The sequence below is a fragment of the Papaver somniferum genome, chromosome 8 (assembly GCF_003573695.1).
Source record: "Papaver somniferum cultivar HN1 chromosome 8, ASM357369v1, whole genome shotgun sequence".
Taxonomy (NCBI): Eukaryota; Viridiplantae; Streptophyta; class Magnoliopsida; order Ranunculales; family Papaveraceae; genus Papaver; species Papaver somniferum.
In genome coordinates this window covers 173,826,548-173,840,537 of record NC_039365.1, presented here as the reverse complement: position 1 = coordinate 173,840,537, position 13,990 = coordinate 173,826,548, and the positions used below count along the sequence as shown (strand labels likewise).

The window sequence follows — 13,990 nt, the reverse complement described above, 5'->3', positions numbered from 1 at the left end:
TGTGCTTTCCTATCGTGCAAGCAATGGTAGGTGCACCTGGGTCTTTATACTAAGGAGTTGTGGTGTTCTGAATGATCGAACTTACATGACTAGCTAAAAAGGATTTCTTAGGGACACTAAGCTGTCACTTTCGCGTACACATATCCTTGAGGAACTTGGCATAAGCCGGCAATTGCCTAATTGCTTCTAGTGACGAAAGGTTTATGGTAACTTTCTTAAAAACCTCAATTATGTCATTAAAGTTGGATTCACTCTTTTTTGGTACTAGTAGCTGTGGAAATGGGTCTCTCGGCATAAAATAGGTCCTCTCAGGAACCGAATTGGCATCATCAGAAACTTTATCAGCCTCCTCAGCTATGAATAGTCCCGAGGGGTGTACTGCAGTATGCTCACTATCAGGAATGATTACCTGATTTTCTACTACTATACCACTCCTAAGGGTTCTAACTGAATTCAACTGATGTGATAGTTTTGCGCCTACTTCATGAACTCCTCTAGGGTTGGGTTGTGTTTGACTAGGAAATCTACCTTTTTCTCTCAAAGACTTATTTTTCAAACCAACCTGGATTTTAACTCGGAAATAGCCTGAGAATTAGCCTTACCTATATTTTTACTTTCTTCTATGCCTTGTGAAAGCGTTTTGTGAATCTTTTCAGTGTTTCGAATAAATGAGGCGAGAGTATCTTCTAAGCTCATGAACTTCTTATCTGGAGGGTTCTTAAATTGTGCTAATACTGAAAGATTCTTAATATAGCCAAAACCTGGGGGAGCATTCGAATTACTAAACTGACCTTAATTCTGGTCCTTAAACCATGAGAGGTTCGGATGGTTTCTCCAACCAGGATTGTAGGTTTCTGAATATATGTCAAACTTCTGACGATTATCGAATCTATTGTTATTATAAAGAGCATTGGCTTGCCATTCAATATTATGGCTTTCCCAAAAAGGATCCACTCGACTACTAGTGTGACCCAATTCTAAAGCTTCTAACCTATTAGCTATTGCTGCAATTTTTGCATCTAACTCGTAGCCTCCTTCTAACCTATTAACATTTCCTCTGCAGAAGAATTTTTTTCTTGGGTTCCCTACTATTTTCCCATTGCTTGGTTTTCTTGGCAATTTCATTCAAAAATTCCATCGCGGCACTGACAGTTTGGTTTTCCAACCCACCAGTGCATAGAGACTCAACCATGGTTATTGTCGAATAATCTAAACCCTCATAAAGGATTTGAACTAGCCTAACCTTTTCTAAACCATGATGAGGACATTGGGATAATAAATCATTGAACCTTTCCAAATACCTATACAAAGATTCTCCCTCTTGTTGTGAAAATGTGCATATTTGCGTCGTAATAGATGATGTTTTGTGCCTAGGGAAAACTTATTGAAAAAGGAAGATGTAAGTTGTTCATATTTTTCGATTGACTCGGAAGTCAAACTATATATCCACGATTTGGCTTTTTCTTTTGGGGAAAATGACAATAACCTAAGTTTCAAAGCATCATCATCAAGGTTTCTAATTCTTAGGGTATTACAAATTTCCTCAAAATCCCTAATATGGTAATATGGGTTTTCATTTTCTTTCCCTAAAAGGATTGGGAGCATCTGTAAGGTCCCAGGTTTTAATTCATAGGTTTCCTCCGTTTCTAGAACTGGAAAACGGGCGGTCCGGGGCTTGCCCGTTGCGGCACGAGTTCGGGTTAATACGGGTTGAAACCCGCGGGTTGAAATTCTTCACGGGTTGTCATTTCTTCACCCCGTGCCCGTAACGGGTTTAACCCGCGGGTTCACGGGTTAGCCCGCCCGGGTTATCCAATCATTTGTTTGTACGTGGTACAAGGAACTGAATGACTAATTTGGGTTTCCTATCTTTGAGAGTCGTATCCATTCTCTTCTTCTCTCTTATTCTTCTTTTTTCTTATTTCTTCTTCATCTTCGTTTTTCATGAGTTCTTTTCCGAGCGATTCTGAGAGTTTGTGAGAGATCGATTGAGAGAAGTGTTTGATGAAACGATTATATGATGGAGGTGTTGTTGTGGTGGTGAATCTTTAAGGAGGAGAGTCAGGAGATTGATATAGTTCTGCTCGAGATGATGAAACAGAGAAGTAGAATTAGGGTTTCTGTCAATTGTTTGGAATTCGCTACGAGAAAGGATTAAGAAGATTTAAACGGAACTACATGATGGGTTTGTTTTGTTGAAGATTTTGGATGTTGAATTATCGATTGGAGATTGTTCTGATGAAGAATCAAAACCAGGTAAATTTGGGGTTTCAGTTTTGATTGATTTCTTTATGAAATTGAATTTGTTTTGGTATAATATTTCATGGGTTTGTTATTGATTAAGGTAGAGATGATTGTATAGGATTTAATTTTGATTCTAATAATTAGGGTTCTTGTTGTTCTTCCCCAATTAGGAATTAGAATTCCTGAGTTAATCTCTAGATGATTATAAAGAAGACGTTGCTGGTAGAGGTGGAGATTGAATCATGGGTAGTGAATCTAGTGATGATGTTGAATGAGCATTGTGAAATAGTGTTGGAGTGATGCAGACATGGAAATATTGGTACCTAAATAGTTTTAGGTTTGAATTCTAGGTTGGATGAAGTTGTATTACAGATGGTGATGAAGATGAATTGGAGAAATCAGGTTATTGTTAGTGGTTTGGAATTAGAGTTCTGTGCCAAGAATATGATGAAGATTGTTTTATGCTCTGTGAAGTTAGAATTTACATTAATTGAAAGCTAATTTCTTCACGGGTTAGGGTTGTGCCCGCGGGTTCACGGGCCGGGACGGGTTAACCCGTTTACTCACAAGCCGACATTTCTCCAACCCGAACCCGGCTTGTTTTGAAACAAGACGAGCCGGGTTCGGGTTTTCAAGGGCCGGTCACGGGTTAACCCACGGGTTTTGGCTTGTTTGCCAGCTCTATCCGTTTCAGCTAACTTGATACACGAAGGACGAGTGGTCCTAGTAGGATTTAGCAAAGTTTTCAAAGTTGCCATTTCTGGCACTATCACAGTACTAGGGATCCTTTCCTCACTAAAAGGCGAGCCTTCAAAAAGAGGACTTTCTAGATTAATATATTCAAGATTCTTGTTTCCTAAAATACCACTTCTAGGTTTTTCACGCATAAACCGTCCTAGAGCATCTCTCTTACGTTCTGGCATACAAGAATTCAAACAAAAATTTTGCACATGCAAATGCTGGGCTCACTAATTTAGGTAGGCTTGGGTTACCACAACAAAATATACACAAAGGTACAAGGCTGATGCTAGTAGTGTTTCGGATGATAACGCCCAAAGGTTTCACCATACTAAACCACGTGTCTTCCTAAAATCGGTGCCGAACCAAAATGCAATTGGTGTGTGCAAGTGTTTTTATTTTTATTTTTTATAATAACTAAATACTAAAAAAAATAAACAAATAATAAAAGAAAATTACAAGTCCAAAAAGGAAATAAAGAAACTAACAAAAATAAAAGTCCAAAAATAATATCTTCGGTTTCTCTTTTTTTTTGGCAAGTTAAACTTTCCACTTTTAGATTTGAGCCAATCCTGCACAACAAAAACAAAAATACCAAAGACGTAAAATAGAACAAAAAATCTAAAAAAAATAAAAGTAAAACTACAAAACCTAAAACTTAAACCTAAACCTAAATACAAGTCCGCGTCGGCGGCGCCGATTGATATATTGTAAAAAGTGGTAGTAAAGATTCGATTCTCGAACTTGTAAAGATTTGTTTTAGACTCAATTTAACAAGAAAGATTTCAAATAAAATTGTTTTCAAGATTTTTGAGAACACTGAGACTCGAATTCCACCAATCTCCAACTTATATGTGATTTAATCTAATCAATATTCATGCAACTCTTTACGTTCAAAGTGATTCTAATATTTTGCAAAGGTATATTTTTGGAATAACAAGTGTATTTCGAAAGCATAGAATATCAAAAACCTAGGTCTAAGCATAATCTATCAAAAGTAATCACAACTGCTTAGGAAAAATCATTCAATCGATTCTCAATCAAGCCAAATAATCATAAAAGAGATTGCAAAAATTAATTAAATAGAAATTACCACACAGTAATTGGAAAAATAGCTTCCTCCATCGCCTCAGCAATGGGGTTTAGCTCCTCATATTAATCACTTGCTCAAAATATTGGTTCATATCTCAAAAGTTGATTAAAAAGGGAGAAAAAGTATAAAGCAACGAGTTTGTAACAGATATAATTGTTACAGAAATCACTGTTGTAGAGAAGGCTTAACAGAAGTGTTGCGAACTCAAACTAATTGTTGGAAAAAGTGTTACAAAGGTATGGAGTTTGAAACTATAGGCAACATAATTAACGACTGTCTTTTTGCTCAGCGACTGACTTTGATTGTCTTATATTCTTCAGCTTCTTCTTCCTCGTCTGCAACTAGGGTTCTTCCCTGGATTATTCTTTCTGCTCCTAAACTGCTCTAAACTTCCCCTAAGGTCTCGATCTCCTTTGCTCGACCTCCTAGAAGCATATATATACCCAACAGGGACGAAAATCACTCCCAAAATTATTTATTTTCTTCACCCAAAAGTTTCGGTCTTCCTTTTTTTATTCTCTTCTCTACGTGGCTTCTCTGAGTTGTCAAAGCTCGTTCTAACCAATAGAATAGAATCCCATGAGCACAGGTGTACTGTGTATTCCCAAACTGCACGTAACTGCCATAAAAGAAATCCGAAAACTTCCGAGGATAGTTCACCTTCCTTGTTTAGCTTCAACACGATTATACAACCAAATCCAATGTATCCAAATATATATACCAACCCCTTTATGCTCTAACAGGTCCAGCCCAAACCAAAACAACCCATTTAGTTTTAGAATCCATGGCTTCTGAGCATAAGTACGTAACCATTGATCGGAAATTTTTTCGATTATCCTGTAGTAAAACAATTCCCTCATCACCCATTACCCTCTCCGAGTTTCATTCTCATGGAAAGTTACATGGTTCTTTTACCTTCAAACTTGCCACAGATCTACAGAGTCTTTTGTTTGATGCTGCGAAAAATGGTGATCTTGGAAAAAAGGTATGGAAGCATGAGGACAATCAACAATGGTTCTGTGCTACAAAGCTCTGCAATACAAATGGGTATTTCTTGCACATCACGCTCTCTAGATCTAATCCCAAATCATATCCTTCTTCTTTCTACATTCCTTCCGGTCCACGCTTTGAGGGTTGGTTTGACATTGCTGCAGCTATGGAAGCTATATTAGCTTTCTCTTCATCTTTATCAAATCCTAAATTTCAACCCTTAAAACCAACCAAACACAATAACCAAACCTTCATCTCCCCTGAAACCTCATATGCTCAATCCTTGTTCACCCAAAACAGATATACCAGTTTGCAACCCAAACCTAAACAGTCCAAATCTCCTTTTCTATGTGAAACACTTTCTGCACAGTGTTCTGTCCAGACAAGGAACTCCAAATTTGGACGTTTCATTAACCTTGATCAAACCAAATCCAATGTAGGTGGGTGGGACAATTCTTTCATCATCTCTTCGTCCACAAAGGTAGAGTCTTGGCCATATATTGGGAAATTATTATGTGCTGAACTTCAGATTCTTACCCCTTTTGAGTTATTCCCAATGAACTCCACCCAAGCTATATTTCATGTAGATGAGAAATCCCATGCAGACCTAGAATTCAAGTTTACTACGGACAACGTCACATATTCTATTTTTAGGTGGCATAATCAGATTTGGAGTTCTCCGGTCAACCATCATTATGATTTCAACATTGAAATAATTGGAATTCCATTCCAGTTTTGGTCTCTTAATGTTATCCATGCAGTTGGAAACATTTGTGGTGAGCTATTGGTTGTTGACACTGCAACGCTGAAGTTACAGGATCTGCGAGCAATGCGTATGAATATTAGAAAAAAGAGTGGCATCAACTCGATCCCAAGGGTCATCAAGATCTTCATAGGCAAACATATGCTCACTGCTCATGTCAAAGTGACAGAAAAGACTACAACTGTTGACCGTAACTTTCTCGTCATTCCACCTACAAACCTGGATCTCATTAAGAACGTATCTTTGGTGCCTGATTTGATGGAAACAACTGGAGCAAAGAAGAGAAAGTTTGTTATTCAATCCGGTAATACAGATACATGCAAGACCGTTCTTGTATTATCAGATTTTCCAGCAGATTTCATAGCAAATTCTGTTTCTCCGTGTAAGTTTGAAAATACCAGAGTAACGCATGGGTCAAAGAAGAAGAAGAAGAGAAGGCCAAGAAAGAGGAAGAATAAGTCCAAATCCAATATGGTAAAGCAATTATGGAAATGAATGGAAAACTTAAACCTCACTAATAATGATTCGACCGTATTAGATGACGTGGAGGTACATCCCGCTGACATGGAGATTGACGAGGACATATCTACAGCTGATGTGGTAACTCATTCAGCTTCTTTCAGAATTGCAATTTCTGAATTTTCTGGGGATAATCCAGGCCCTAATCCACCTGCACCACCTAAACCTACTTCACAGCAATTGTCTATCGTTGCAAGCTCATCTATCATACATCTCAAAACAGTTGTCCATAACATACTGCATTACCCCAGCCCTGCTCCATCCATTCACATATCAGCACTCTCACATGTACCTCGTGTATCTAATCCACCCTCACCTTCACCTGTACTTTACCCAGTGATGCTTCCACCAAAACCAACAGAGATTAATATTAGTCTTAATGTAACACGAAAGCAGCAATCTTTTAAACTTTCAGTACCAACTTGGATATTGAATGAAGTAAATCGACTATTTGATCTTGGTATCACTCTTGGCATTGGTTTCTCATCCATGCCAAACCATTCACGGAAATTCTTAATCTCTAAGATTTCTAACACTGGACCCATTCTCAAACCCATCCCTATCTTACCACTCAAAAAGCAGATACATGAAGATTTTGCTGTTCAAAGTACTGTACACATATATGGTGTTGATTTCCTACCTACACATGAGGGAAAACAACATGCAGTGCCTCTAGTAAGTCTTGAAGATTCTTTCCTGATGAACATTGGAAACGGTACGGAATCTCCTTGCTCCTCAGATTCAAACATACCGTCGTACCCACCTGGATTTGAGCAATTATCCGATGATGCATGTACAAATAACTCTTTGGCTTCTGACCTGCAGCCGGTAATACCGTTAAAATTGAAGAATGTGTTGAAAAGATTGGGTATTACTGTTGATCTTATTGCTTCTCCTCCCACAAGAACTAGAAGAGCAGTTAACTTAAAGGGCAGTTATAGTTCCAAATGTGTCTGAAAATCCTCACTTGGAATGTTAGAGGCTTAAACTCTAACAGCAGAAGAACGGTTGTCCACAAGATGATTCAATTGATAAGAGCACCTATTATAATTCTTCAAGAAACAAAAATGCAGTGTTCTTATTGGGACATAAAGCAGATTTGTGGGTACAAAAATGTTGGATGGACATTACAACAATCTGTAGGAAGCTCTGGTGGTATGCTTATTCTTTGGGATAGAGATCTGGTGGAAGTTACTGACTCTCTTGTAGGTGAATATACCCTCTCCATACTATGCACTAATAAAGCAGATAACTTCCAATGGATTCTCACAAATGTGTACGGTCCAAATAAACCTGTTGAAAGAACAGAGTTTTGGGTGGAATTGGACAATATTTGTAGATACTGGATAAACATACCTTGGTGTCTTGGCGGTGATTTCAATACTGTTATCAAGTGTGATGAGAAGAAAAATTGTAACAAGATTACCAGTAGTATGAAGATGTTCAGTAAGTTTATCGTTGAGCATGATCTTATTGACCTCCCTTTGAAAGGAGCTAGATACACTTGGTCTAATGGTCAAGCAAATCCTGTTATGTGCAGGTTGGACAGGTTTCTTATCTCACCTTCCTTTGAACAACACTACCCTTTTGTTTCCCAACTAGCCCAATCAAGACCCACCTCTGATCACATCCCTCTAGTTTTAGACATCTCAGACCCTTCTTGGGGACCGAGTCCTTTTAGGTTTGAAGTCATGTGGTTTTTGGAGAATGGTTTCTTACAACTTTTGGAAGAGTGGTGGCTCTCTTTCTGTTTTGCAGGTACTCCCAGCACTGTTCTCTGGTTGAAACTCAAAGCTCTCAAAGATAAGTTGAAGGTCTGGAACAAGGAAGTTTTTGGTCATACAAACACAAAGTTGAATTCTATTCTCTCGGATATTCAAACCTTAGATGGAATAGCTGAAGATAACCTACTCTCAGATGATGAATTGCAATTACAGTTACGAAATAAGGCTGAATTTGAGAAGATAACGAAAATGGAGGAGACTTCATGGAGAATGAAATCCAATACTAAATGGTTACAGGAGGGAGATAGGAATACTTCTTTCTTTATCAGTAATGCCTCTGCAAGAAGAAGATATAATAGAATTAGACAGCTCTACATCGGCAATGATTTGGTTTCTGACAGGGTACAATTACAAGAGCATATTGTAGACTTTTACAAGACCCTTTTTACTGAGGAAGAAATTATACGGCCGGATTTAGAGAGTATCATGTTTGATACTATCTCTTCTGTGGAATCCGAAATTTTGGATTCAGATTTCACTGAAGAAGAAGTTTTGCTTGCTATAAAGGATTTAGGGAATGACAAGGCCCCTGGTCCAGATGGTTTTCCAATTATGTTCTTTCAGAAGTGTTGGCATTTCATAAAGAAGGATCTCATGGACACTGTGCATGAGTTCTGCACCTCAGGTACCATTAATCCGAAACATAATTCTACTTTCATTACTCTTGTCCCTAAAAAGGACCATATTGAGACTATAAAAGATTGTAGACCTATTTGCTTACTCACTAGTGTCTACAAAATCATTGCAAAAGTCTTATCTTCAAGACTTAAATTGGTGATGGATAAGCTTATTTCCCCAGTGCAGTGTGCTTATATTGAAGGTAGGCAAATTATTGACGGTACCTTGATTGCTAATGAACTAGTAGATTCTAGACTTAGGTCTGGAAATGCTGGGGTTGTTTGTAAAATTGATCTTGAAAAGGCGTTTGATAGAATTAATTGGCGGTACCTTGAATTTGTACTAAACCAAATGGGTTTCAGTAGGAAATGGTGTAATTGGTTGAGATTATGTTATTCTACTACTTCCTTTTCGGTGCTCATCAATGGTTCTTCTTTTGGTTTTTTCACTAGCTCAAGGGGTGTCAGACAAGGTTGCCCTTTGTCTCCACTATTGTTTAATATTGCGATGGAAGGTTTTTCTAGATTCATGGACAGGGCTTCCAATCAAGGATTGTTTAGTGGTTTCTTAGTCTCCCCCACTAGTATTACTGTTAATCATCTTCATTATGCAGATGATACTATCTTTTTTGTAGACAATAAAAAAGAGGAATTACATAATCTATTTTCGGCCTTACATTGTTTCGAGTTTATTGCTGGTTTGAAGGTTAATACTTCTAAAACCAGACTCATTGCTGCTGGAGAGGTGCCAGACTTATCAATATGGGCAGAAGAATTTGGCTGCGCAACAGATTGTCTACCTTTTCTGTACCTGGGAATGCCTTTGGGTGCAAAGTCTGGTTGCAAGAGTATTTGGGATCCAATCATAGAGAAGTTTGACGCAAGATTATCTATGTGGAGGAGGATATGTTTATCAAAAGGAGGTAAACTCGCTCTTTTGAAATGCATCTTATCTTCTTTGCCCACTTATTTCTTCTCATTGTTCAAAGCACCAGTGTCTGTTATTAAAATTCTTGAGAAGAAAATGCGTAATTTCTTGTGGAAATACAAGGAGGGAGCAAAGTTATCCCACTTAGTTAATTGGGATATGGTACGTGCTACTAAAGAACGTGGTGGTTTGGGAGTTTGCAACCTTAAGCTTATGAACATGGCGTTACTAGCAAAATGGTGCTGGAGATTTGGTGTTGAAAAGAATAAATTGTGGTTCAAAATTATAGCAGACAAATATGGTTCGGAGTTCTCTTGTTGGGTACCTTGTTCAGTTTCACAGAGTTACGGTGTTTCATGTTGGCGAGCTATTGCAGACTCGGCGTCTTTAATCAATAATAATTCTACTCTTTATTTGCATTCGGGAACAAAAATCTCATTCTGGAATGACATATGGTGCGGGCAATTAGTACTTGCTAATGTGCATCCAACTCTTTACAAGCTGTCCAGGGATAGAAATATTAAAGTGGCAGATATGATTACTGCAGAAGGGAGTTGGAAATTCGATTTCAAGAGGGTTCTTACTAACTCAGAAGTGAATGATTTGGCCACTCTGTTAACGGTAATTGGAGATAGTCCACCGGTTCTAGATGGAATTGCAGATACTCGGCGTTGGTCACTACACACCTCAGGTGTGTTCTCGGTAAAATCCTTGTACGCAAAACTAATAGAACCTGATGGGTTGGACAATTTTCCATTTCAGTTTATATGGAAGCCTGCAATACCACCCATGATAAACCTATTTGTGTGGTGTTTAGTTCATGGTAGGTTAAATACAAAGGACGTGTTGTTGCACAAAGGTATTGGAGTAGAGAATTCTTGTGTTATGTGTGGAAACGATCAGGAAACTCAAGATCATCTGTTCCTGCATTGTAGGATTGCACACAGAGTTTGGTCAATGCTTTTACCTAGTAGTTTTTGTGCTTGGGTTACTCCTAGTTCAGTAATGGCGTTGTCTCATTGTTGGCATACAATGACATTTTCCAGCAACGGAAATTTCATTTGGAGCTTAATACCAGCTGCCTTGTTTTGGACATTGTGGAATGAACGCAACAGCCGTACCTTCGATAATAACCATAACTTCAAAACAGATGATGAACTTGGAAATGAAGCTAAAACCTCAATCCTTCTTTGGGCATCTGCTGCAGGAAGAAGAGTTCATATTAACTTATCTAGCTCTGTTCTCAAAGATTGGGAGACTCTTTTTATGTAAAGTTTCTTTCTCTTTTTTCTACCTCTGGTAGCCCCTTGTAAATTCTTTCTTTCTATTACATCTTCTTTTCTGATAAAAAAAAAACGATTTAATCTCCACCGAAACATCTCAACAAATCCAAACAAACCCGTGAAACTATCCTCCCCTGTTTTCTTCAAATCCTTCATTACAGCCCAAGTTGATTGAACCTAATCACCATACGGTCCATACCGTCCCTGTTTAACCAAAACAGATCCATTGCAATTGATTCCAGCGATTCAATCTATCCATAAGTCACCCAAAAATCGAACCCTAATTTCTTCCGTGAAACATAAATTTTCCCGCCAATTTTGAAAGTTCAAATTTTAGAAAATGACCTCCCCCTATCCTGTGCTGGTCTGCCAATAGTACTACCTTGGAAATGCATGCGCCTTATCCATGGCCGGTCTCCCTTTAGCAACTGGGGTGCAAATAGTAATTCCTGGGGTGTAAATAGTAATTCTCATAGTGCCTTTAACGACTCCTCCGGGTGCCTTCAACGCTTTTCTTGGGTGCCTCTAATACTTTCTCCAGGTGTACTTTTCGAGCCAATTTACGCCACAAAAGCTTATTTCTCCAAAAACACCTACAAAAACATAAAATAATCAAATAAGTACAAAATCGAGCACTAACAATATAGAAAATCGAGATCAAAATAGACACATAAATGCGTCTATCATTGAGATATCCATGCGTAGAACATGCATGCTTGACCTTCATCTACGCAACACAGAAGCTGCTACCCTATCTCTTGACACATGAGACCATCGTGGTAGCCGCGGCAAACCCCATAGCTTATCTCGCGTCCAAACCTATCCTGAGTGGAAGAACTGCTCGATGGATGCTGCAGTTTTCTGGATTCGAACTTAAATATCAACGACCAAGCACAATAAGAGGGCAAGCAATCGCCGACTTAATGGCCATGTTTCCAGGAGAAGGGGACGATGAGGTGCACGAATACCTACTCGGAGAGGTGGCATTCGCAGACGCTGACAAACCTTGGACCATGTTCTTTGATGGGTCATCATACGACACCGTTGGAGAATCCTGAGTAGTGTTTGAAGCCCCGCAAGGCGAATTACTCTCGTACTCGTTTAAACTGGATTTCCCGTGCAATAAAAATGTCACTGAGTACGAAGCGTTAATCTTAGGTCTCCGAATGACAAAGGAACTTAACCTAGGGAGAGTGAAAGTCAAACGCGATTCAAAGATCGTGACAAACCAAGTGAATGACGATTTTCACGTCAAAGAACCATATCTGGCGCCCTACCGGGCGAAAGCTCAAAGTTTGATGAACCAAACAGGGTCAACACTAGACCATACTGGAAGAGGCGAGAATAAACACGCGGATGCTTTAGAAACCTTAGAAACCAATGTGCAATTAAACAGTTAAGAAGAGGGTAAGGTTACAATACGGAGAAAAGAGCTACCCAGCACATGGAAAGAAGATTTGGCATTCGAGGAAGCTGACGACTGGAGGCGAGTATATATTGAAGACCTGACCCGGATGGATAAAGATCGGATGATGCGCACCCAAGACTTGAAGCAGTTTATGATAATCCAAGGGGATATGTACTATAGAGCCGCCGGAAGATCACTTGCGAGATGTGTGAATAAAAGAGAGGCAGAGAAATTACTCCAGGAACTGCACACGGAGACTTGCGGAAAAACCGGCGTTGTTCACCTCTACAGGAAACTTCAGAGATTGGGGGTATACTGGCCATGCATATCCGTGAAAGCGGAATCCCTCCAAGACAGTTGCGCCGACTGCCAGTCTCCACCACAACCCGCGGAAGTCTGTACAGTCGAAGGAGTAGATTGGAGACAGCCCTACATAGATTTCTTCCAACATGGAAAGCTTCCCGGGGAAAGGAAAGCGGCTCTGAAAATCCAGAAGAAATCTGCACTTTTCTTCATACATGATGGTATCCTTTATCGCAGAAGCTGTAGTGGGGCCATATTACGATGCCTGTCAGATATAGAAGCAACAGAGGTAATGAAACAGTCGCATGACGCTTAGCATCAGGGAATGCGGAAGTTGTGCCTCCAGTTTTATGAAGGCGGGTTTTACTGGACAACCATGGAAAACGATACCTCCGAACATGTCCGAAAATGCCTAAGTTTCCAAACGCATGGAAATCTGATCCGAGCCCCACACACACAACTACACATCATAGTGACACCATGGTTATTTCATAGCTGCGGGCTTGACCTTATAGGCCCAATCAACGCGACGTCATCAAAGCGCCATAAATACATAATAACTAAAAAGGCGAGGGTACCCAAATATACCTCAAGCTAAAACTTTTCCTACCTATAAGTCTTTTCTCCGAAAGTGATTGTCTATGGACTGAGTCGAGACAATACAACTAATCGGTTCACACTTCGTGTAATCGTCTATGGATACGAGATCGAGACAATACAACAACTAAGTATGTTTACTTGATACAAAGGTTCGGACTTAACCAAACACAATAGGATTGCTTATCAAGTAAATATGAATTAACGTTTGTGTAATTTACTTTAATTATAATAAAACAATTATAATGCGGAAAATAAAAGTAAATGACACAACAACATTTTGTTGACGAGGAAAACTGCAAACGCTGAAAAAACCCGGGACCTAGTCCATAATTGAATACTCTCAGGATTAAGCCGCTACACAAAATTACACTAACTTTGTATAGTTGAGACCAAGTAACTAACCCTATAGTTCACCTAGTTCCGTCTGTATTCCCGCACTTACAACTTATAAATTAGTCACGTACTTGGATCAATCCCTTTGGTTCGTATTCCAAAAAGTAAAGGAACAATAAATATGTTTGGTATCAACTCTATTTAACCAAGTGATCTGAGTCGAACAAAGTCTCTTCCGTTTAGCTCAACATAAACTCCTTCTTCAGGTATAGATCTATCTTATATTCAATCACCCAAAGGTAATCGATTAAGATTAAGCCAACAACACCTTTAATCCGAAGAACCGTGTTGATGCCGATCTACTCAATTAATCAACCCAATCTACCA

At 39.0% G+C, this 13,990-nt stretch overlaps 1 pseudogene; it reads left to right on the top strand.

The window, feature by feature from the left end:
* Positions 1-1,250: 1,250 nt before the first annotated feature.
* On the top strand, positions 1,251-1,350 carry LOC113307135 (annotated as a pseudogene).
* The last annotated feature ends 12,640 nt before the right edge of the window (positions 1,351-13,990 follow it).